Here is a 27,135-nt window from a genome sequence, read left to right as displayed (position 1 = left end):
TAGGCCAGTTGGTTATTAGTTGTGCCCCTTAAAACAGGCTGAGCAACTCTGTAGAGGTCGAGCCCAGGCTGAGTGTTTAATGGAGTTAGGAATAGGATGCAGAACAGTAACAGATTTGGAGGGTAAGGAAGTACTTTAGTTAGCATGTGAGGTGCTAAGTATTGTTTCTGTGTGTGTGTACGCACATACACTCAAATATATTTGTGTATGTGTGTGTATATGTGTATATGTATATATATATATATATATATATATCTATATATCTATATATCTATATATCTATCTATCTTCTCAGTCCTTGCTCCACAGAGACAACTAACCCTACAGGGTTGGAGCAGTAAGCCAGAGAGAGCACCCTGGTTTGTAAAAACAAGTTAAGTACAACAGCTGTCTCAGTATGTCAGTAAAAATATTTTCATTTCCCAAAATCCGCAGAAAGTGACAACAAACACCGTGTTTCAGCTGTCATGCAGCCATAATCATGTTAAAGTGCATTCCCCATTCCAGCCATTTATGTGTATGCTATCAAACATGAAAATAAGAGTAAACATCAGTGGGCACCATCTTGGAGTGGATGACAGTATAGCATTTATATAATTTTTAACATAAATTTCGACCTGTGAGTTGCTGCGATATTAGAAGTCTCTCCAAAATAATTCATCCTTTCTATTGTTCCACAACTATATGTAGTATATGGTGCAATGCAAGTGTGTTTAAATTTTGCCTGTTAGGAAACCAAGATACTCTTCATTGTGTACACATTTCTAGCCCCAATAGCCATGTTAAAGCAGAGTAAACATAAAACATTGCTGCCTTCAATGCATTTTCCATATTAAGGTCCCACTACTTCTGCTCCTTGGACATTGATTCCACGAACATTTGACTTCATATCAACTGCGGAATCCATATTACTGCAATTCAAGTATTAGTACCATTGCTCTAGCTTTGAAGAGCATGTGGAAGCGCACTGTAAAATGCAATGTTAATTATTTAATAGTGCATAGACCTGGTACTATAATACTGTTTGGAGTCGGAATTCTGTCCCAGCGTGTCGTAGAGACGTGTCATTTTCCCTGTATATCTTAACTTTGTGTACTATTTTCTTGTGTGTATTAAAGTACTTTTGTTTTCCAAAGTAAAGCACTGACTGGGCATTCATCTTATTAGCTGGTATTACGGTGTAATCTGCATTCTGAATGTCTAACCTACCTCACGTCCTTAAGTAAGCCTTGGAGTGCTTGAGAGAGATGTGCATGTGCCTTAGGGTTGTCAAGAAGCGTTGATGTTATCGACCTCTCCCACGAGACGGTGCTTTGCTATGTATTTGAGGTGGTGCAGTTTAAGTCAAGAGCATAGCATACCAGTATGTAACTCAATTCATTTTTTACTCTTACTATAAATGTGGCCTAGTTAATGAATATTTGGTTTGAGCGTCTGCCAATTGTAAAATATCCCCTTGTAAAGAGTTATAAACACAGTGTGAAAGGTTATCCATGGGTGTGGAATTCGTTTTACCAAACACCCAAAACTTATTGTTTGGGGTCAAAGATTGTTTTTTTGTATTATTTGGTCTAGAGTGCAGGGAGGCCCATCCTTTTGCAGCACAAACGCATTTGCTGCTAGTTTACCGTATCACTGTATGGATCTGTGAGTGAGTATTTTCTGCTTCTAAGGCAACGTTTGTATGCATATGTAGAAGTTGTTGAAGCTTGTATATATATTTTTCATTAATGCTGAGCCTTCACTATTATGGCTCGCAATTGAAGGAAATCCAATAAGCTGTAAGCTCTGCTTTCATTACTGAGTTGTCCTAACATAAAACATGTACACATATGCAAAATGTAACACTTCGAGGGCAATTTATAATGCTCCCAAAATGATCCCCAAGTATATGATTGAAGATTGTTTGCTTTCAAAATAAAGTGTACACAAAAAATGTTTAGCTTAAATATTGTGCAACTTGAAATACAATTTCTCCAACACATCCTATAGTTAAACGTGTACAATGCATGCTAATATTTTGATAAGTCTAATAATCGTACATCAGTGTAAAACCATTATGAGCAGCACCAGCATAAATTAGGTGCTTGATTCTTAAAGTCCCAAAACTGCACCAGGAGGTAGATTTGACCTTCAGAAACTCACAGGAAATTACAGAAATGGGCCTCGATCCATAATCCTGGTGAACCTTTGTGAATGTAAAATTTTCTAGTATCGTAATGGAAACTAACTTTACCATAAGAACTAGGCAAAAAATCGCATCTGAAAAACAATCAATCACAGAGCACTAATGTCCATAATAGTCCTTCATCAGCCTCTACATTTCTTTCTTCCTGCGACAAGCGTCAGAACATCTGTTCGTTATTTCTGCCTGAGAGTACTGTCGCCAAAAGTAAAAGAAGAGTATCACCATTTTGTATAATGAAGTTGTGCATTCAACTGATCAACAGCAATAGTGCATATATACATCATTGTGTCTGTATCCTGACATCAACTTTAATAATGCAATTCTGAATATATTTGTTACCACATTCCACTTGAACTTTTAGAAGAGAAGCCAGTTTACTTACTATGAATGCTTTCCTCTAATTTCATGTTCATTTTTCCATGTGTCGGAAGGGGATCATCCCGGGATACTTGGGTGGGATAATTCTCACCTCTGAGTCCTTAATCGAATTGAAAGTTGGTTATGACAGCTAGAAAATGTACCATTCCTTGTCAGGGCCAGAGGCGAGGATTATGCTTGTTTAAAGCTTATTGGCTACCAAAGTAGCCACATTATGGACTAGTTTAAAATGGAATCTTTAAAAAATTTGATTTTGAAGTCCAGTCCGCCATATTCATAATATCCTTTAACCTGTCGCCCAGCGTGAGCGCTTTCAAAGCCATTGTGCCACAGGCTGAGTAGATGCCAAATATTTTGGTGTCAATGGCAGCTTCCAGCATGACCCAACAAATGCATCTGGCTATAGTCAGGGAGGAAACTGCCTTATGGGGTTTCTGATAGCAGTAAGAAATTGCTCTGTAGCAGAGGGTGCAACTCTTCTGTCATGCTATCGCAGACTGCGATGTATTTCTGAACACACTGGTTCAGGGAATCCCAGAACTCTGGACATGAAACTAACTTAAAATTGCATTTTGTCATCCTGAATAGCGGAAGTAGCCCTTCTGTGTAACTCTGTCTGTTATTTGAGAGCCCTGACATCCGGGACTCTGCCTGCATGAGACCAGACATGACCGCATGGCCAGCATGTCACAATTCTTTCCTGAGATATATTCATTCTCTTGTCAAGATATAAAAATATTGAGAACCCTATTCACACTCCAAAGAGAAATATACAGGTTCTGGAGTTAAAGAAAGACAAATACCTCTCAGCAACTTCTACGCATTGGGTGTTGCCTACAGAGAGGCCTTCGATAAGAGTACCCTGCCAAAATAGCCTCACATAGAGTATTCACTGACCGTTAACCATCCCCTTCTCAGCCATTTACGTGTGAAAATTCAGGGTAAAGCAACATTTGACCCCATGGAATCCACATCCCTTTGCAGAAACCAACCCAACCTTCTTGACCAAGAATCATTCCATCGGCTCGGCTTAGAGTAAGAGTGACTGAGCTTAGAACAAAAGTCGAGGGATTTTCCATCTTTCTCCTGTAATCCTCCATGTCATATAATAATGTGTGCATTGTATTATCAGACTGAGGGTTTCCCAGTGGATCCAGGAATACATCTGAAAGAAGGGATAGACCGATTGGAGAATCCCAGGAAAGTTCCTGTAGAACCAGAAGCCCTGCTTGATTGAGCCCCCTAAAATCGGGGTCACAAATACTATGTCTGATTGCTGCCTCCTTACTTTCGCCGATTAGCCTCATTATCATTGCAAACGGGGTGAAAGCCTAGCCTTGTTCCTTGTTTGAGTCTTGTAGAGAAGTGTCCATTGCTGCTGCATTTGGATTCGGTCTCAAACTGAAGTGCATGGGTAGTTGGTGATTTAGTTTTGAGGCAAAGAGTGAAGGGGTCCCATCAAAACGAAATTTGAGTGAATACTTTTGACTTCCAGTTCCAACCCCTCATATCCTACAGGGGTGTCACCTGCCACTCTGCCACCTTGTTGGAGACTTCCTGGAGGTACTCCACTGTCATTGAGACTTGATTCTCAAGACAGAATTCCTAAAGTCTTTTGGCAAACTCCCAATAGACTTTTGACCTTGTGCTTTCCAAGTGATTTTTATATTGTACTTCCGCAGTGTTGTCTATTTTCAGAAGGACCTGGCATTGCTCCCTGTGCCTGGACCAGCGCTGAACTACAAAGTAGCCGAGAGGAGTTCTAGACAGTTGATATGTAACTGTTGCTCCTGAACAGGCAAATTTCTGCCTGTTTAGAGGCTGTTGCAATGGGTCACTCTGCCACTTATGCTAGCATCTGACTCAATGACTAGGTCTGGGTTGGAACCGAAAATCGCTCTCCAATTCCATGCTTCCACTCTATGTGCTCCTTGGCTTCGGTCGATAAAAGCCCTTTCTGAAAGTATGTAAGGCCCATCTTGTGGTGAGAAGCCAGTAGATGTTGGAGAGCCCTCTTGTTATGGGGGCCCAGAAAAATGTCTTACATTGACAATGGGAAAGGACTGGCAGCAGGACAATTTGGTGCAGCAATTTGGAAGATTTTACCAAAGTTTCCCGCAGTTCCTGTTTGATTTTTGTCGTCTTCCTTGATAGTAGGTTGCGAGTCTCTGCCACAGAGTATAACCAAACCTAGGAATGTCACTCAATTGTATGAAATTCAAACCTTTTTTTAGGTCTCTGCTCTAGACAGCACGCATATGCTGTCTGGAAGTCAGACATGTTGTGTGCTTCAGCCCTCCCTTAAGCTTTTTATTCGCTGGCTCCATCGTCGCTCTCCTAATCTTACTCCTCATTTGTGATGACATGCATGGGTCATGCCTCTTCCTGTCTTTACCCCTCCCCTGAGAGCAGGGACCAATTGACATTCTGCAACTCCTTCCATTTTAGACAGTGTTTAGGAACTAATTTTTTTGTTTTTTTTTCAGCACTTGACACAAGTGCTTGTGTTTTCAGCTTCTCTGTGCTCTGAGGCACATTCGTTTGGATTGTTTTTAGCACTTAACACGAGCGCTTGATTTATATTTTTATAACGTTTTGGTTTTATTTGATCTCTCTTTCTTACTAAAGATACTCGCCCGAATCGCTGTTCTTGTGTAGGTGAGGTATTGTGCATGAGGGTTGCAGCTGTAAAATATCTATCTGATCAGGGCAACCGGCATGGCAGAGATTTATTGGTTGCTCAGTGGGCTGGCCCAGAACTTTCAGTTTTGGGATGTAAGATTTGTGCATCCCGCCCCCATTCTTGACTTCAGTGCTTCTGTCATAGCCTGTGTTATCTCTGAAGGATGCCAGTTTCCAGGAGTTTCGTGTGTGTATTTTAAATCAGTGAGGACTTTGCTGATATCACTAGACGTTTCAGCCCGAGCACTGAATGGCATTAAGGTCTGTCCTGGACCATGTGCACAGAGAGCATGAGAAGGGCTTTACTTTATGGGCGGGGATGGGGTAGGCGTGTAGAAGGTGAACATTACCCAGCAGAAGATTCCGATTGGCAGCACAGAAAAAAAATACTTTTGCTGTCTCAAGGCACGAGCCACATTTTAGCCCGGGGTTCCTGCAGCATGTGTACACATCTGTGTGAACTCTGACAGACACCTGGGTAAAAAGTATAAGAATTGGCTTAGACACTGTAGGGGCATAGTGCTCATGCGGCTATGCCCTTACCTCTGGTATGGTGCACCCTGCCTTAGGGTTGTAAGGCCTGCTAGAGGGGTGACTTAACTATGCCACAGGCAGTGGGTTGTGGGCATGGCACTCTGAGGGAGTGCCATGTCGACTTAGTCATTTTCTCCCCACCAGCACACACAAGCTGTGAGGCAGTGTGCATGTGCTGAGTGAGGGGTCCCTAGGGCGGCATAATACATGCTGCAGCCCTTAGAGACCTTCCCTGGCCACAGGGCCCTTGGTACTTATCTGTGTGCCAGGGATGTGCCAATTGTGGAGACAAAGGTACAGTTTTAGGGAAAGGACACTGGTGCTGGGGCCTGGTTAGCAGGTGTAAAGAAATGGCTCCCTGTTGCAGTTACCCCCCACTTTTTGCCTGATACTGATGCTGACTTGACTGAGAAGTGTGCTGGGACCCTGCTAACCAGGCCCCAGCACCAGTGTTCCTTCACCTAAAATGTACCATTGTATCCACAATTGGCACACCCTGGCATTCAGATAAGTCCCTTGTAACTGGTACTTCTAGTACCAAGGGCCCTGATGCCAAGGAAGGTCTCTAAGGGCTGCAGCATGTCTTATGCCACCCTGGAGACCTCTCACTCAGCACAGACACACTGCTTACCAGCTTGTGTGTGCTAGTGAGGACAAAACGAGTAAGTCGACATGGCACTCCCCTCAGGGTGCCATGCCAGCCTCTCACTGCCTATGCAGTATAGGTAAGACACCCCTCTAGCAGGCCTTACAGCCCTAAGGCAGGGTGCACTATACCATAGGTGAGGGTACCAGTGCATGAGCATGGTACCCCTACAGTGTCTAAACAAAACCTTAGACATTGTAAGTGCAGGGTAGCCATAAGAGTATATGGTCTGGGAGTCTGTCAAACACGAACTCCACAGCACCATAATGGCTACACTGAAAACTGGGAAGTTTGGTATCAAACTCCTCAGCACAATAAATGCACACTGATGCCAGTGTACATTTTATTGTAAAATACATCACAGAGGGCACCTTAGAGGTGCCCCCTGAAACTTAACCGACTATCTGTGTAGGCTGACTAGTTTTAGCAGCCTGCCACAAACCGAGACATGTTGCTGGCCCCATGGGGAGAGTGCCTTTGTCACTCTGAGGCCAGTAACAAAGCCTGCACTGGGTGGAGATGCTAACACCTCTCCCAGGCAGGAATTGTCACACCTGGCGGTGAGCCTCAAAGGCTCACCTCCTTTGTGCCAACCCAGCAGGACACTCCAGCTAGTGGAGTTGCCCGCCCCCTCCGGCCAGGCCCCACTTTTGGCGGCAAGGCCGGAGAAAATAATGAGAAAAACAAGGAGGAGTCACTGGCCAGTCAGGACAGCCCCTAAGGTGTCCTGAGCTGAGGTGACTCTGACTTTTAGAAATCCTCCATCTTGCAGATGGAGGATTCCCCCAATAGGGTTAGGATTGTGACCCCCTCCCCTTGGGAGGAGGCACAAAGAGGGTGTACCCACCCTCAGGGCTAGTAGCCATTGGCTACTAACCCCCCAGACCTAAACACGCCCTTAAATTTAGTATTTAAGGGCTACCCTGAACCCTAGAAAATTAGATTCCTGCAACAAGAAGAAGGACTGCCCAGCTGAAAACCCCTGCAGCGGAAGACCAGAAGACGACAACTGCCTTGGCTCCAGAAACTCACCGGCCTGTCTCCTGCCTTCCAAAGATCCTGCTCCAGCGACGCCTTCCGAAGGGACCAGCGACCTCGACATCCTCTGAGGACTGCCCCTGCTTCGAAAAGACAAGAAACTCCCGAGGACAGCGGACCTGCTCCAAGAAAAGCTGCAACTTTGTTTCCAGCAGCTTTAAAGAACCCTGCAAGCTCCCCGCAAGAAGCGTGAGACTTGCAACACTGCACCCGGCGACCCCGACTCGGCTGGTGGAGATCCAACACCTCAGGAGGGACCCCAGGACTACTCTGATACTGTGAGTACCAAAACCTGTCCCCCCTGAGCCCCCACAGCGCCGCCTGCAGAGGGAATCCCGAGGCTTCCCCTGACCGCGACTCTTTGAACCTAAAGTCCCGACGCCTGGGAGAGACCCTGCACCCGCAGCCCCCAGGACCTGAAGGACCGGACTTTCACTGGAGAAGTGACCCCCAGGAGTCCCTCTCCCTTGCCCAAGTGGAGGTTTCCCCGAGGAATCCCCCCCTTGCCTGCCTGCAGCGCTGAAGAGATCCCGAGATCTCTCATAGACTAACATTGCGAACCCGACGCTTGTTTCTACACTGCACCCGGCCGCCCCCGCGCCGCTGAGGGTGAAATTTCTGTGTGGACTTGTGTCCCCCCCGGTGCCCTACAAAACCCCCCTGGTCTGCCCTCCGAAGACGCGGGTACTTACCTGCAAGCAGACCGGAACCGGGGCACCCCCTTCTCTCCATTCTAGCCTATGTGTTTTGGGCACCACTTTGAACTCTGCACCTGACCGGCCCTGAGCTGCTGGTGTGGTGACTTTGGGGTTGCTCTGAACCCCCAACGGTGGGCTACCTTGGACCAAGAACTGAACCCTGTAAGTGTCTTACTTACCTGGTAAAACTAACAAATACTTACCTCCCCTAGGAACTGTGAAAATTGCACTAAGTGTCCACTTTTAAAACAGCTATTTGTCAATAACTTGAAAAGTATACATGCAATTTTGATGATTTGAAGTTCCTAAAGTACTTACCTGCAATACCTTTCGAATGAGATATTACATGTAGAATTTGAACCTGTGGTTCTTAAAATAAACTAAGAAAAGATATTTTTCTATATAAAAACCTATTGGCTGGATTTGTCTCTGAGTGTGTGTACCTCATTTATTGTCTATGTGTATGTACAACAAATGCTTAACACCACTCCTTGGATAAGCCTACTGCTCGACCACACTACCACAAAATAGAGCATTAGTATTATCTATTTTTACCACTATTTTACCTCTAAGGGGAACCCTTGGACTCTGTGCATGCTATTCCTTACTTTGAAATAGCACATACAGAGCCAACTTCCTACAGCAGGGTCCCAGCTCACTTTCAATCAAAGCTGGCATCAAAAATAGGCAAAAAGTTACGGGCATTTTCCTACAGAAGGTCTTAAAATTATGGAGAATCCAGCTACAGTTCCACCGAAAGCTGGATAAAAAAATACAAGGCTACACAGGACTCTCCAGCAAAACCAGGCTGCCCAAAGACGTTCCAAGAATCCGTCGATGCCCATTTCTACCCCACCAGACAAGGAAGGCAAATACCTGGACAACATGGGCAAGATATTCTCATCCATTACTGTCCGTGCTGCCAACTTCCTGGCGATTTTAGATGTGGACTGACATGAACACAACCTGAGGCACGTAAAATACTGTAGGAAGGAGGCTGTACTTTAGAAGAGATTATCAACTGTGCACTAGATATAGCCTTCATGAGCTTCCGGCCGCTAGAAGGAGCGGCTGTATTGCACCGCCAAGGATGGTTAAAAGCAATCTCTTTCAGGCCAGGGGTCCAATCCAGGATATTAGACACGCCCTATAATGCTGAAACTCTTTTGGGCAAACATATAGATGACGCCATCAAGACTGACCGGGACACTGCTCATTCTCTGGGTACTCTACAATACAAGAAGCAGCCCTTTCGGGGAGCCAGAGGAAGGGGTTTCTCGTCGTTCCGCGGTTCCTACCATAGGCTGTACCAACCGCCACAGTACACACCGGCTTATCAACAGTCTTATAGGCAGCCATCTACAGCCACCTACATCAGACAAGGTGGAAGAAGAAAATAGGCCTCACAAACCCAGGATCAACCTTGTAAACAATTATCCTCTTCGGGCACTGGCTACTCTTCCATGTTTCCCACATTTCCATCAAGTCGGGTCGAACATCTCAAACTATCGACCGAATTGGGAAACCATAACATCAGACAAATGGGTGTTGGATATAGTGGCTCATGGTCATATGCTGGAATTTGTACAGAAACCACCACACCTCCCTCCTGGGAAATCGCATCCACTTCATCTTCACTTGCTACAGCAGGAAGCACTCCTAATGCTCTCCAAGGGTGTGATAGAAGAGGTCCCTGTACACCAGACGGGACTCAGGTTCTATTCCCATTTTATTTTCCCCATAAGGAAAAAGTCGGGGAAATGGAGACCAATCCTAGACTTCAGACAACTGAACAAGTTTCTAAGGAAACCATCCTTTCGTATGATCACGCTGTCGGATATCCTGCACTACCTCAACACAGGAGATTATATGACATCATTGGATCTCCAGGATGCCTATTTCCACATCCCTATACATGCCAAGCATCGCAAATACCTCCGCTTTACCGTGGCAGGTGCCCACTACCAATTCAAAGTTCTCCCGTTCGGATTAAAGTCGGTGCCAAAAATCGTCACACAACTTCTTGCGCCAATTGCAGCTTCCCTTCGCAACGAGGTTTTTCGAGTTTTTACGTATTTGGACGTCTGGCTGATAAAGGCTGTAACTCCGCAGCTGGCGTCCAAAGCCACCAACGCCTCCCTAGCATTTCGCAACCTAGGTCCAACGGTAAACTTCCAAAAATCATTTACTCTTCCGACACGCAAAATATTCTTTTTTTGGGTGCGGAACTCGACACCGTCAATAGCAAGGCTTATCTTTCAATGGCACGGCAACAGAGGCTAGCCAACATGGCTACCATGGTCTCAAAAAGAAAGTCGGTTTCAGTGCAAACGTTCAAGTCAGTCCTAGGAATGATTTCCTCATCAATCGCTTTGGACTACCTAGCAAGGTTGAAAATGAGGCCATTACAGGAGGAATTACAACTGCAATGGACCCAATCTCAAGGATCCTTCCAGGATTTAATCAATATTACACAAAGGATGGTGGAGACCCTGCGGTGGTGGTCCCAAACCAGCCATATCTCAGGGACTGACTTTCCTAACTCCAATGACAGATTTAATTATCACAACAGATGCTTCATTGGAAGGCTGGGGAGGGCATTTGCAAGACATGCATTCAGGGAAAATGATCAAGCTCACAGAAGAAAATGCACAAAAATCTGTTAAAGGCAATGTTTCTTACGCTCAAAGTGTTCCTCCTGTGGATTTTAGGATCCTCAGTGTTGGTCCTTACAGACAACACAACAAGCATGTACTACTTCAACAAGCAGGGAGGAACACGATCTCTGTCTCTCTCAAGAGAAGCACAATCTCTCCGGGAATTGCTCACTTCACGAGATTTCTTTGAGAGTGGAACACCTACAAGTTATCAGCAATGCCCTGTCGGGCTCTCTCAGCAGGATGGACGACAGCTGCCACGAATGGGAGCTCAATCAGAGCAAACTGGACAAGATCTTTCAATGCTGGGGACGGCCAACCTTAGATCACCAACGAGAACACCAAATGCCAGTTTTACCCCAGTCGATACCCACTCCCAGGGTCGTGAGGGAATGCTCGTTCGATGCGATGGTCTGCGTTCTTTGCACATGTTGTTTCCTCCCTTCCTATTGATCCCCAGACTTCTCAAGAAGATAAGAGGGTTGCAAGCTCATACTCCTAGCACCCAGGTGACCCAGACAGTATTGGTACACAGAGCTCTTTCTCCTGTCTGTGGCCAATCCCTTATGACTTCACAGCAAGCACAACCTTCTAACGAAGAATCAAGGTCTGATATTTCACCCAGATCCAGCCTTTCTCCAATTGCACGCATGGCTCCTGAATTCCATGAGTTCCAGGGCATGAACATTGACGAGGAATGCAAGGTAACTTTCTCCAGAGCGCAAGCCAACAGTACAAACAAGACTTACAGGCTCAAGTGGAGGAGTTTTTGTATCTGGTGTCAAGAAAACAATATGTATCAGTTAAAGGTCTTGCCAGAGCAATTATATTACACCTCCTTGCTCTACCTTAAACTGAGCTCGGACATGCCTCAGTTAAGTTTCATCTGGCAGCTATATCATCATACAGATGCTCTGCAAGTGCACCCTCCCTTGGTTCATCCAGGCTTATAATACAATTTATGAAGGGTCTGTTTCACATTTTTCTTCTTGTGCGACCACCTCCTCCTCAATGGCATCTAAACATTGTCCTTTCACAATTAATGAAAGCTCAGTTCAAGCCCATACAGAGCGGATCTGAAATATCTCACATGGAAAGTGGCAACCCTCCTTGCACTTACGGCCACTAGGAGAGTCCGTGATATACAGGCCTTTACCACCAAGGAACCGTACCGCTCTTTCTCAGACGACTTTGTTCTTCTCAGAACAAATCCCTAAGGTGCCTTCATTGTTTCACCTAAATGAACAAGTGATATTGAGAACTTTTTTCCCGAATCCATCAACTGTGGTCGAAAGGACTCTCCACACACTGGATATTAAACGATGCTTGAAATTCTACCTCCAGCATACTAAACAGCTGCGTAAGACAGACCAGCTACTAGTTTCCTATGGACAAGGTTGTCAGGGTACAGGAGATACGAAGGCAACCATAGCTCGATGGATTGCATCCACCATTCAATTTTGCCATACAGTGACTGGAAAACCACTAACCAGCAGGCCTAAGGCACACAGTGGAGAAGTGTGGCTCAATGGTTAGAGCGGCAGACCCTGATGCAGAAATCTGGCCCGGGACCAGGGTTCAATTCTCGCTTCGGCGGGTCTTGGGCTCAATTTCCTCGGACCTGATAATTCTCACATCGGTGCCTAATCTAATTCATGGGTCCCACTCTGTAACTCTGGGCAATAGCTTGCTTAATCTCCACAACAGCCCCAACAGCGCTGGGATGCCTGGCTTCCCCTTGGAGGCTGCCCAGGAGTGGGCACCTCACAGGGAAAAGCCAGGAGGGGTTCCACAGCGGTATGCGTACAGTGCCTTGAGACCCTAACGGGCGAGTAGTACGCTATACAAGTACGAAGTTTACAGTTTCACTCTACAAGAGCATTTTCAACATCAGTTGCTGTGTTTCAGGGCATCGCAACGTGGAAGACTACAAATTCTTTCACTCAGCATCACTGTTTGGAGTCGACACTGAACAGATTCAGTTGTAGGACAGGTGTTCCCACATCATCTATTCCATTATGGTGAGCTTTTATTGAATGTAAATGTTTAGTTCAATATGCAATTGCTTCTAACTCCTGCAAAATTATTGCTTGCTATGTATCATTAATGGAGATGTATATGTTCGATGGCATGTGTAGCTATGCATTGCTTCAGCCATCTAGTGTTGGGCTCGGAGTGTTACAAGTTGTTTTTCTTCGAAGAAGTCCTTTCGGAGTCACGGGATCGAGTGGGGACTCCTCTCGGTCATACTGCACATGGTCATCGACTCAATTGTTAGATTATTTTCTTTCTGCTGTCAGGTTCGGACGTGTTTCCTCTCGCTCCGAGATTTCGATTCTGAAACCTCAGATAACTTTCTTTGACTATCTGTATTGTTTCGATTGCGTTTCCACCCATAGTCGAACCAATAGTACCGTCAAACCAAATTTTGCCCTTCGGGGAGCATGCACCCAACTCGGGCCTACCATGTCGAAGCCTGATGGATAGAACTCCATTTCGATTTTGTCCCCAATGCCACACAAAATTTCCATACACAGACCAACACCTGTAATCTGAATCCCTCTCCCTATCACTGAGAAGAGGATTGTGAGGCCTGTCGATCGCTTCGATCCAAGAAGACCCTGCGTGACCGGAGAGCCAGGAGACTGTAAATGGTGTTGAAGACTACCGAGTTTATTGACACCATGGAGGAAGAACAGGCGCAGACTGCAGTTTCCATCCGAGACACCGACTCCGAAGAAGACTCGAAGGAAGATACTCATCACTGCCAGTCAGCACGTGAGTACGACTGCCCCTGCGCCCACTCCCAAAAGGTCCTCGAAGGCCTTGGGTGCACCACTGCCAGAGTGCCATGGTTCAACCCGCAAGAAACTACTCGCCGACCGGCCTTCGGGTTTGGTGCCGAAAAAGGCCACACCTCCTTCGATACCTGAAGTCCACCAAAAGCTCAACTTCCAACCCGAGCCGATGTTTACACTCTTCTAAGTCGAAGCCTCGATGTCCTGCCTCGGAGCCCAAACAACCGGCTGCATTTTCAGGCCTGAAAAAACGGTCCTCTCCGGAGTCGAAAAAGTCTTCTTATTCAGAAGAACAAGGACTTTCGAGGCATCTTAAGCAGAGCTCTAAATCATGACGAACAGTCCTCTAAATCATTGAAACATTTGAATATGTTTGAGGGGACAGAGATTCAACCCATTCTGGAAATCATGGATGAGAGACAATCAAGGATCCGTATCCATAAAGAGACTGGCAGAATAATTACTGCACCTTCTCTACAGACTAAGAGAAAGTTGGCTTTTCAGGAACATTTAGATACTGCTCCACCACCAGCAAAGATTTTCAAACGGAAGGAGAAGCCATTACCTATGCATACTTCTCCCCCTCATTCACCACAACTTTCTTTTTCACCACCACCCACTAGCCCACCATCTTTGCCTTCACCAACTCATTCACAAACATTGTCATGGTGATACGGTTGATCCTTGGGATCTGTATGATCCAAATCCTATACCTGTTAATGACCTGGATTTCTATCCTTCCAAACCTTGCCCACCAGAAGACACTACTGCATACACTCAGGTTATTTCTCAGGCAGCAGCGTACCACGGGGCACTTATGCACAGTGAGCCTTTGGAAGAGGATTTCCTTTTTAATACCTTATCCTCCAAGCACTCACAATACCAGGGCCTCCCAATGTTACCTGGCATGATAAAACATGCGGATGAGATATTCAGTGAGCCGGTTAAAGCTAGGGTTTTAACACCCCGCATTGACAAAAAATATAAGCCTGCACCTACAGACCCTGCATACATTACCCACCAAGTACCTCCAGACTCGGTGGTTGTGAGTGCTGCTACAAAAAGGGCCAATAGTTAGTCATCAAAGGATGCCCCTCCCCCTGACAAAGCGAGTAGGAAATTTGATACTGCTGGCAAGAGGGTAGCTACACATGCAGCTAACCAATGGCGAATTGCGAACTCACAAGCCTTGTTAGCAAGGTATGATCGAGCCTACTGGGACGAGATGCAGGAGCTGTTACAACACCTGCCAAAAAAGCACCAAAAAAGAGCTCAACAAATTGTTGAGGAGGGTCAGGCCATAAGTAACAACCAAATACGGTCTGCCCTTGAGGCAGCAGTATTCACGCTTCTAGCTGCTGTATCTGCAGTCACCATACGCAGACATGCATGGCTACGTTCCTCTGGATTTAAGCCAGAAATAAATACAGCAGGCAGTGTTAAACATGCCATTCGATTTTAAAAATAAAACAATTTATAAAAAAAACACCTGTTTGGGCAATGAGAGCCTTATATACAACACCTTACAGAAGCTCCTTTCGTAGGCAGCAATTTAGAGGAGGATTCAAGCCGCAATCCACAGAGGCTTCTACCTCCCAGTCTAAACAAGGACAACAGCAGCACCAAAGAGGGGGATTTAGACGCTCTTTAGAGCCAGAGGCAAATTCCAGGCCTCAAAACAATTCACTACCACATCAAAACAGTGACTTATTAAGCATGCCACAACCCTACACATCTCCTGTGGGGGGGGCAGACTGCAGCAATTCCACTACCAATGGCAACATATCACCACAGACCAATGGGTACTTTCAATTATCTGCAATGGTTATTGCCTAGAAATGATTTCTACCCCTCCAAACATTCCTCCACGTTATCACAGGTTGTCCTCAGAACACAATGTTCTGTTACAAGAAGTACAATCGCTACTACTAAGAGGCAATAGAATTGGTCCCAAAATCTCAACAAGGAACAGGGGTATACCCACTATACTTCCTCATTCCCAAAAAGGATGGCACTCTCTAACCCATTCTAGGTCTCGGACCCTAAATCTATATATCCTGTCGGAGCACTTTCATATGGTAACTCTGCAGGAAGTCAGACACTACTACAAAAACAAGATTACATGACTGCATTAGACCTCAAAGATGCGCATTTACATATACCCATCCATCCAGCTCACAGAAAATACCTAAGATTTGTGATAGCAGGAAAACATTACCAATTCAAAGTTCTGCCATTCTGCACAACCGATGCAAGAGTATTCACAAAATGTCTAGCAGTAGTAGCCGCTTACCTAAGAAGACAACACATACATGTCTTTCCTTATCTAGACGATTGGCTAATAAAATCAAGCAATTTTATACAATGTCAACAACACACTCAATATACAATAGAGACCCTACATACACTAGAGTTCACTCAACTACCAAAAATCCCATCTTCAGCCAGCACAGGTGCAGCCTTACCTAGGTGCTATTCTCAATATGCAAAAAGCCTTAGCCTATCCAAATACACAAAGGATACAAGCTTTCCAAAATCTCATACCACAAATACAGTGTATTGTTGATTTTGCTGTAAGATTTATCATGAAACTATTGGGAATGATGGCATCCTGCATAGCAATAGTACCACATGTAAGACTAAACATGAGAACACTACAGCAGTGCCTCTCACAGCAGTGGTCTCAAGCACAGGGTCAATTGCAAGATCTAGTGTTACTAGACCGCCAAACGCACAGATCCCTTCAATGGTTGAATCTCAGCAACTTAATGAAGGGGCGGTCATTTCAAGATCCTGTGCCTCAGACCACAGTAACAGCAGATGCATCAATGACAGGTTGGGGAGCTCATCTCAACAACCTTCTCATTCTAGGGGAATGGGATTCAAAACCGCTAAATTATCACATAAAACATTTAGAATTATTAGCTGTGTTCCTTGCGCTAAAAGCGTTTCACCACTTCTCAAACACAAGACTGCCTTGATAAAAACAGACAATATGATGACCATGTATTACCTAAAGAAACAAGGCGGGACACATTCATCTCAACTGTCCCTTCTAGCCCAAGCAATATAGAAATGGGCAATTCACAATCACATTAATCTACTAGCAGAATACATCCCAGGAATACACAATCAGCTAGCGGATCTCCTAAGCAGAACACACCAACAGATACACGAATGGGAAATTCACTCTCAGGTACTTCATCAGTACTATCAAAAGTGGGGGACACCAGAAATAGACCTAGTTGCAACAAGCAAACGCAAAATGCCAAAACTTTGCATCCAGACACCCAGAACCTATGTCCAAGGACAATGATCTATGGATCAACTGGTCAGGGATATTTGCTTACACTTTTCCCCCTCTCCCACTACTTCCATTTCTGGTCAACAAACTGCGTCAGACCTCTCTTACCATGATACTCATAGCCCTAACCTGGGCACGACAACATTGGTACACATAACACTCCTAGACCTGTCAGTAGTACCTCACTACAAACCTCCAAACAGACCGGATTTGTTAACACAAAACAAAGGACAAATCAGACATCCAAATCCCAGTGCTCTCAACTTAGCGATTTGGCTCCTGAAGTCATAGAATTTGTATACTTCCATTAGAATGCATGGAAGTTCTCAAACAAGCACACAGGCCTACAACTAGGCAATGCTATGCTAACAAATGGAAACAATTTGTTTATTGTTGTCAATCTTAAAATACTGACCCACTTACAGCATCAATACAAGATATAATCTATGCTACCTACTTCATTTACAGAAGTCAAATTTAGCTTTCTCATCTATTACAATTCATCTTACTACCATATCTGCATATTTGCAGACTATACAACATACCTCACTCTTTAGAGTCCCAGTTATTAAAGCTTTCATGGTAGGACTAAAACGTATTATTCCACCTAGAACACCACCAGTTCCTGCTTGGAATCTGAATATTGTCCTCACAAGACTAATGGGCCCACTTTTGAACCCATGCATTCCTGTGAGATTCAATTTTTAACTTGGAAAGTCGCTTTCCTAGTAGCGATTACTTCATTAAGAAGAGTTAGTGAAATACAAGCATTCACTCTTGAGGAACCTTTTTTCCAAGTACACAAACATAAAGTCGTACTTAGAACTGATCCAAAATTTCTGCCAAAGGTTGATTCCCCTTTTCACATAAACTAAACAGTGGAATTGCCTGTCTTCTTCCCTCAGCCAGATTCAACCGCAAAAAGAGCCCTTCACACTCTTGACCTTAAAAGAGCTCTAATGTATCATGTGGATAGAACAAAAGAATTTAGGAAAACTAAACAACTTCTCGTTGCCTTTCAGGAACCACATACAGGTAATCCTATCTCTTAACAAGGGTTAGCTAAGTGGATTGTTAAATGTATTTAAACATGTTACATTAAGGCAAAAAGACAACTTTTAGTCACACCTAAAGCACATTCTACTAGGAAAAAAGTGCATCTATGGCATTTTTAGGAAACCTACCAATGGCAGATTTATGCAAAGCTGCCACATGGTCTACACCACATACGTTTATGAAGCATTACTGTGTAGATGTATTGTCAAAGCAACAGGCCAATGTTGGTCAAGCTGTCTTAAGAACATTATTTCAAAGAAGTCCAACTCCTACAGGCTAGCCACCGCAATTTATGGGGAGAACAACTGCTTTGTAGTCTGTGTAGCATGTGTATCTGCAGCTACACATGCCATCAAACAGAAAATGTCACTTACCCAGTGTACATATGTTAATGGCATGTAGTGCTGCAGATTCACATGCACCCTCCCTCCTCCCTGGAAGTCGTTGCAGTTTTTCTTATTTGTACATATGTATATACATTTACATTTGCATGGACATCTATTTTTACTTACAATTTTTTATCGAACGTTTATATTCTTGCACTTTATCACTCCTTCCTACACCCTTTTGCGGGAAACAGTCTAACAATGGAGTTGATGCCCATGCGCAGTATGAACAAGAGGAGTCGTCACTCGATCCCGTGACTCCGAAAAGACTTCTTCGAAGAAAAACAACTTGTGACACTCCGAGCCCAACACTAGATGGCTGAAGCAATGCATAGCATGTGAATCTGCAGCACTACATGCCATTGAACACACACACACACATATATATATGTATATATATGTGTTTATATATATATATATATATGTGTTTATATGTGCATATATATAATATAAGCTGAAATGTTCGCACCCACCATCCAACGTGGGCATAACAATTATTAGAAGTATTGCTGGCTATTTAGATTCAAGCATGTGAATTTATGAAAGATCCAATACTGAATAAGAAAACAAGTTATTGGTATCTTTCATAAATTCACATGCGGCCCACCCTCCTCCCCTTTGAGGCTCACATTTCCTTTCCAGTACATTCTCTTCACCCTGGTGCTAAAAAAAAATCTGAGGGAATGAGCCTCTTTGGGGAATATTCTAGAGGGTGCTGGTGCCTTATTGTTCATGTGGCAAGTTTGGTTCTTTTCATAAAAGGACATGGATAGGCTGTTTGTTTTGCTAGCATTATAGCCAATGGAAATTTGTACTTACTGCTTTTTAGGATACCGTGGGACTCCCACTTCGGGGGTGATTCAAGCATGTGAATTTATGAAAGACACCAATACTGGATAACTGTAGTTACAGGTAAGTAATTTGTTTTTATGTTGGGCATTCTGCACTAAGCGCATGTGTTTCTTTTCAGTTGCGATGATTGCATAGGAAACCCCTTTATTTATATTGCTGCATGTACTGCCTCATAAAACTCATCACCCCTTGGAAGGAAATTCTCATCTCTGTAAGCTTTAATAGATTCTTGCATGATGAGGACAGATAGTGTGGACTGGGTGCATCAATGCGGTTTTTTTTTTAAAGACACTTGGGTCTGGGCTGGCCTGTAACCACACAGTACCACGCACCTGAGTCACTCTTAAGGGTAGAATGCTCCCGGGTCCGTGTCCCAGCACTGCAATAGTTTATTACCCTCCCACCCCCCTCGTGTGGGGCATTATGTCAACTGCAATACAGAACCCTCTTCCTTATGCAATTGGAAGACCGATCAGCTCACTGTGGGCCCGCCTTGTACAAATGGACGTTGACCGCTATAAGTGCACTTACCAGTCCTGCGGCTCGCTGGAAAGGAAGGAGCAATATTAATATAATGTTGCTCATTTAAATCACACTGTTAGACACATTAATACTCCGGAACCAAAGAGAGACTGGAGCACTTAACTGTGGTTGCTTGACCAGCGAAGAAAAAGGAATGTAGAGGCTGACAAAGGCCTTTTATGTACGTTAATTCTCTCTGGTTGTTTTTCACATGTGATTTTCTTTTTTCCTAGTTCATGTGGGAAAAGACTGTTAATATAGTTACATGGCTGCAGGAGAGAAATAAAGAAGAAAGTACATATTTATCTTGTCCTCCAGTCCTGACATAGAATTCATTTTTCTCAAGAGCAAATATACATGTGTATATTTGCTTGTGAAAATCTGCTGAGCAAATAAAAATTACCTTTCCCTAAACGTCCTGTGTCCCACTCTAGGAAAAGATTTACTCACGCCTTTGTCAGGAGAACATTTCCAACCTTTCTCAGTGTAGGAAAACCTAGGAGAGGAGTTGATGAATGCTCTTAAACATGTAGTCTGTTGGTATGCACACACTCACAGGACATTCCAACCCAGGGGCTCTGCATCCTGCCTACTTCCAGTCCCTATATGTAGGTTTGCAGAAAGATGGCAGTGTCAGACTGTTTCAGCCAATCGTGACAGCAGGCATTCAGGGCTCTCACTCAGTTACTCACTGAGTAAATTCATTGGCATTGCTTTAAAATTCCAGCTTGGGAAATGTAGCCTCATTGAAATGAATGGGGGGGTGGTGGTAACAAAGACAGAGCACTTACAAAGGCTAGTGCCTTACTTTGTTGCGGGCCACCACCTGTGTCACTATTGCTGACGCTGTTGCAGGACAGCAGTGGCTCCCTGGCGCCCCTTCCTCTTTTCCCTGCAGTTGATTCCACCATTCCTTTCTCTTCCTTCTTTAGTTACTACTTATTTAGTGCCTAAAACAGAATCATAACACCCTTCAGAGTTTACGCCTAGTTATATGTGTTAACTATTCGTGACATAAGGACATTCAACAGCTGCGTAATAAGGGATTAATAATGTTTAACTTAAGGAAATAAATTAAGTAATTGATTCTCCAGTTTACTTTAATGCTTACTGCACCTAACAGTGCAAACTGCTTGAACATCTGATTTGATAGTGATCAGGCTTTTCTGAATGTTTTTCAAAAGTAATTGTGTGGCTATCAAGTTCACCTCTTTCCTATGTCCGATTGTTGATCTCCCTTACTAGAGCTGTAGATCAGTGCCTGCCTCCTCACACTTCACACATCCAAGCCAAGATGAACCCCACAAAGCAACCTAGAAAGTTGTCTTTTTGCATTTCCTGACTCATTGTAAAACAATCTCATTCAATTCAGAACATATACAAAGGTCCTCCACCCAACCCTAGTTTATCGACCCTCAAACAAATGAGAACTGCAGCTTTAGTACACCAACCCTAATTCTTAAGCATCTGCTTTGTAGAAGTTTACTTTGTCTTCTGTCTCTCTCCACTATTCCACTTTCGTTCTTCCTCTCTCACTTCTAGTGAATTCAGAAAGATCCTTTCTGATAGTTTAGCACCAATTTGATTTTCTTTCTCTTTTGTTTTTCTGTTTCTTTCCACAGCTGTCTCTATCTTTTTTCTCAATACTGAACAATCTATCTGCACTTCTTTTTCTAGCTTGCTCTCATGTCACTAATACTTAAATGTTGTGATTTACAGGTTCACAATTTTCAAAGCTGTTCTCTGTGGTCACCCAGAGAATTCCTGCTAGTTGCAGTTGTGCATTTCCCCCATTTTGGTCTTTATCCTTATGTAACTGACCCTGGAGTTGCATGCGTTGGGATGTTTCACTGTATGAAGACCTTCTTATAGGATGTAGCTGCTCTCAAGCCATCTGTAGAGTTTTGTTTTTCCTGTGTTTCATAGCAGGCTGTAGGTCTTTTCCTCACCAACTTTACATGGCAGATTCTAGATTGGTTTATGGATAATAATATTTACTTTAAGTTCTTTCCTGTAGGGTATATACAACAGCATGTGCTCAGTTTATCAGTAATCATGGGCCTCAGTCTCAGGACACTGTCACACCTGCTCTCATCTGCATATTGAATGGGTCTTCCTGGGCTGGAAGGGTGGAGGGCCGGACACTTGCGTTTCAAAGGCTAGTGGCCTGCCCTCACACACTGGACTGGCAAACTTTCTACTGGTGCCCTGGCAGACAGGACTGCACTGAAGGGAAAACTTGTGCACGTCAAAACCACCCTTTGAATTCTCCCCCACTTCAAAAGCATTTTTTAGGTATATAAACTGGGTCTCTGACCCCACCAACTCAGACACTTTTGAACCTGCACCCTATCAAGAGGAACTGCCTGGCTGCCCAAAGGACTCATCTGGACTGCTTTGCTGAGAAGGACTGCTGCCCTGCTGGCCTCTGACTTTGCTGAGAAGGACTCTACCTTCCCCAAAAGTGTCCTCCAAGGGCTTGGATTGAGCTTGCCTTCTGTTTTCTGAAGTTTCAGGGCAAAACAGACTTAGGGGGTGATTCTGAGCTTGGCGGGCGGCTCGCCCGCCAAGCGTGAACCGCCAGAATACCGCTGCGCGGTCAAAAGACTGCCGCGGTTATTCTGAGTTTCCCGCTGGGCGGGCGACCGCCAGAAGGCCGCCCGCCCGCCCAGCAGGAAACCCCTTCCCACGAGGATGCCGGCTCCGAATGGAGCCGGCGGAGTGGGAAGGGTGCGACGGGTGCAGTTGCACCCGTCGCGATTTTCAGTGTTTGCTATGCAGACACTGAAAATCTTAGTGGGGCCCTGTTAGGGGGCCCCTGCAGTGCCCATGCCATTGGCACTGCAGGGGCCCCACGACACCTGTTACCGCCAGCCAGGTTCTGGCGGTCAAAACCGCCAGAACCAGGCTGGCGGTAAGGGGGTCGGAATCCCCATGGCGGCGCTGCCTGCAGCGCCGCCATGGAGGATTCCTCAGGGCAGCGGGAAACCAACGGTTTTCCGTTTATGACCGCGGCTGTACCGCCGCGGTCAGAATGCCCATGGATGCACCGCCAGCCTGTTGGCGGTGCATCCGCGGTCGTTGGCCCTGGCGGTAGTCTACCGCCAGGGTCAGAATGACCCCCTTAATCTCTTCAGAAAACTCCTTGTGCTTTGAAAATCGACACACCGTGTGCCTGCATTGTGACTGTGAAATTACTGCACAGCCGACCAGAACGATGCAGCCCGACTTCCAGAAACGGAAAATTTGATGCATCACCTACCGAATTGATGCAGCGCCCTACCTTCTTCTAGTGCGTCAAGGGTTTTCCCCGCATTGTCTGTGGGTACAAGCCCCTTGTAGCGTGGAAAGAAACGATGCATCATCTGCGTTGCACCCGAAAATTGTACGCAAACCTTATTTTTTCACGCATCTCCTCCTCTGCGGTCTCTGCACATCATTTTTGACGCATACCATTTACAGTGTGTAACAAAGAGAAAACTGTTTATTTTCAAGGATCAAGACTCTTTTTAACCTTTTTAAAAGTGATATTTCAACTTGTGCTTATTGGGTCTTTGTGGTTTTGACCTTATTTTATTCAGATAAATATTATCTATTTTTCTAAACCTGTGTGGTGTATTTCTTGTGTTTTTTATTTCACTGTTACTGTATGATTTATTGCACAAATACTTTACACATTGCCTTTTAAGGTAAGCCTGACTGCTCCAGTGCCCAGCTACCAGAGGGTGGGGATAGGATCATTTGGATTGTGTGTGACTTACCCTGACTAGGATTGAGGTCCCTACTTGGGCAAGGGTGTATATACCCTGCCAACTAGAGACCCTATTTCTTACACCCACTGAGGACACTCGAACAGAGCACAGTGGATTCCGACAAGCAACGTTCAAGCAGGACAGCAATGAGGCCGAGACTTTACATGCTCAAGCTATACCCAACTCTTTCAATATGGTCTGAATCACAACGCTAGAAACAGAACTAGGCTCGAGCAAGACAGCATGGTGGCTCAGGATCCCGTCAAAGTTGAATTAATAAGGCCCAAGCAAGAGTTTACGAGAGCCTGGCCTCCTCAGATTGAGGAGGCACCGGTTTGGCATCTGGACACTAACATCTATATGTTTAGGCCACACTACAAATCAAGAAGCACCTGAGACATCTTGAATAGGGGAAATACTCTCCAGTTCCTGCCTCACATCCCAGCCACTGCTGGTTTCTGCACAACAGATCTCCTGGCAGTAGAGTTCATTCATCCATAAGCATCGCCACTAAATGAAGATACAAAGGCCACATGGAGAACAAACCTAATTGCCCTTACAGTTCTTTCTGAAAGAGTCACTTTTTGAGAACTGCGGCATAAACATTACTCTATATTGTAAACCTGGGTATCCCCTTCCTCGGTTACCTTTGGACCAAGGCAGTAAGTCAGAATACTCATTCAATCTGACTCGCTCTGTCCTTAAGGGTACATTGGGGCACTCACCGAGACGAGCGAGAACAATAACAAATACCATTCCAGATACCTATAGGAATAGCTAGAACAATACAGACCTGCAACACCTGGACACTGACTACAGGTGGATCTCCAAGATGATCACCAACCAAAATGGGGCTGTAGGAAGGTGGCTCTGCAGAATGAGGTATTGTGTGCACAAAGTCCAGGGGTTCTCCCGAGGCTTAACAAAGGCTAAAGTAGATAATAATGCTCTCTTTTGTGGTAGTGAGGGCGAGCAGTTAGGCTTATCAGAGGGTAGTGCAAAGCATTGTTTGTACACACACACAGGCAATAAAGGAGCACACATCAATGACTAACTCCAGGACAATGGGTATTGAATAGCAAAAATATATTTTGTTACTTTATTTCTAGAACCACAAGATTCACATTACAGGTAAGTACATTTGAAAGTAAGTAGCAAGCATGTGTATCAACACTACTTTGTTTGAATTTGGCAAGTTAAATGGTTTACAGATAAATAGCAATAATCTGCTTTAGAAGTTGACACAGTGCAATTTTCAAATACAGTTCTGGGGAGAAGAAAAATTTGTACAGTTTCTAGCTAAATACAACACTTCTAGTTCAGTCTCCGGAGATTAGGATGTCCACATGTTGGGGTTTAAGTTAACCCCAAACACCCAACCCCAGCAACGTGGATCCGGCAGGGTGCAGAGGTCAAATGTGCTGCAAGATTTAAAATGAGCTCCTATGGAGACTAGGGGCACTTGGAATTGGATCTGCCAGCAGGTAAGAACCCACGTCTTCAGAGGGAAGACCTGGGGGGTGATTTAGGAGAGCACTAGGGGGGCCACGGGTCAGCACCAAACACCCCCCCTCAGCAGCACAGGGGTGGCCAGGTGCAGTGTGCAGACCTATCGCCTGGATCCCAATGCTTTTGAATAGGGAGACCCTGGGGGTCATAAGTAGGTTCCAGATTGGATCCAGGAGGTCGATTAAGGGAAATCACAGGCTGGAAAGAGAGTAGGACCGCCTGCTGCACCGGAGGTCGGGTTCCCCAAGGCCAGGAGACTGAAGGTGCAGTGTACCTTTTGGCATCAGGTATCTTCGTCTGGATCCTTCACAGGCGGGGGGGGGGGGTGATTTAGTCTGCAGACTTTGTTGTGTTGGCCAGGAGGGGTCCCCCCAGGGTGGACACTAGGTCAGAATTGCCTGCGACCTGCGCTAGACAGGTGGGCGACTTGGACTTGGACTTGGGCTGTGGGTGTCGGGTGAAGAGTGGGCAGGGCTTGTGGATCCGTGGCAGTTCTGGAGTCCTTTTTTGTAGTTTCTTTGTGGACAGGGCCATTGTTCTCTGGAGATCTTGGTCCCCTGGTGGGCAGGCAGTCCTCTTAGGGTTTTGAAGAGGTTGCTGGTCCTGCAGGATACATCACTGTTTTGTAGCAGGGGCTTCAGAAGCTGTAGACATGCTGGTAGGGCTGGTGCCAAGTAAATTGCTGTCTGCAGTCTTCTCTGCTGGGGGCCAGCTTAGCAGTCCTCCTTATTTCATCTTGTTTTCTTGAGGTCGGCAGAAATCTGGTGAGCTAGGTTCAGTGGTACCCCTAAATACTAGATTTAGGGGTGTTACAGGGGTCAGAGGGCAGTAGCCAATGGCTACTGTCCCTGAGAGTGGCTTTACCCTTCCGGTGCCCACTGCCATTGGGGATGGGGCACATTCCTCACCCTATTGGTCCCTGTACTCCAAACCAAGATGGAGGATTCTGCAGGGGAGTGGGGGTCATTTAAGCTCTGGACACCTAAGGGGTGGTCCTGAATGGAGTGGTCACTTCTCCCCGTTTTACCTAATTTTTCCATCGGACTTGCCACCAAAAGTGGGGCATTGTCCAGGGGGTGGGCATCTCCACTAGCTGGAGTGCCCTGGTGTACTGTAACAGGCGGCCTGAGCCTTTGAGGCTCACCACCAAGTGTTCCTGCAAGGGGGGGGGCGGGGTGAAGCACCTCTACCCAGAGCAGGCTTTGTTTCTGGCCTCACAGAGCACAAAGGCCCTCACCTCATGGGGGTCAGAAACTTGTCTGCTAGTGGCGGGCTGATACAGACCAGTCAGCCCTACAGTAAAGGGATGGGTAAAATACAGGTGGCATCTCTAAGATGCCCTCTGTGTGCTTTTTTCAGAAATGCAATACTGGCATCAGTGTGGGTTTATTGTGCTGTGAGGTTTGATACCAATCTTCCCAACCATCAGTGAAGCAATCATGGAGCTGTGGAGTTCATAATGACAAACTCCCAGCCCATGAACTTAATATGACCATGCTGTACTTGCAATGTCTAAGAATGGACTTGGACACTGTAGGGGCAGATTGCTTATGCAGCTATGCCTTCACCTGTGGTATAGTGCACCCTGCCTTAGGGCTGTAAGTCTTGCTAGAGGGGTGACTTATCTATACCACAGCCAGTGTTCTGTGGGCATGGCCCCCTGAGAGGTATCCTTTGTAGACTTTGCCTTTTTCTCCCCACCAACACACACAGTCTGCAATGGCATTGTTCATGTGCTTTGTGAGGGGTCCCCTAGGTTGGCACAACACGTGCTGCAGCCCTTAAGGGCCCTCCCTGGTCACAGGGCCCTTGACACCACTGGTATCTATTACAAGGGACTCATCTGTGTGCCAGAGGTGTGCCAATTGTGGAAACAATGGTACAGTTTTAGGGAAAGAACACTGGTGCTAGGACCTGGTTAGCAGTCTCCCAGCACACTGTCAAGTCAGCATCAGTATCAGACAAAAAGTGAGGGGGGGGGTGGGATGTAACTGCCACCTGGACCAGTTTCCTAGAGGGGCACAATGACAATCTCTAGAGAAAGCCGCTGACAGGTAAATAATCTCTGCAGCTTTGTTCATGGAATGTTAAAGGCCTCATGGGCAAGACGTTAGAATAATGTTAAAAGTTCTGAT

At 45.3% G+C, this 27,135-nt stretch overlaps 1 protein-coding gene across 2 annotated transcripts in view; it reads left to right on the top strand.

The window, feature by feature from the left end:
- The window catches only part of NPL (N-acetylneuraminate pyruvate lyase), a 216,647-nt gene that overhangs the window by 150,886 nt on the left and 38,626 nt on the right, over positions 1–27,135 (top strand). The gene's annotated exons all lie outside the window — the stretch shown is intronic.

The sequence above is a fragment of the Pleurodeles waltl genome, chromosome 4_2 (genome assembly GCF_031143425.1).
Source record: "Pleurodeles waltl isolate 20211129_DDA chromosome 4_2, aPleWal1.hap1.20221129, whole genome shotgun sequence".
Lineage (NCBI taxonomy): Eukaryota > Metazoa > Chordata > Amphibia > Caudata > Salamandridae > Pleurodeles > Pleurodeles waltl.
The sequence above is the reverse complement of the archived record's forward strand: the minus strand, read 5'-3'. Positions and strand labels throughout refer to the sequence as shown.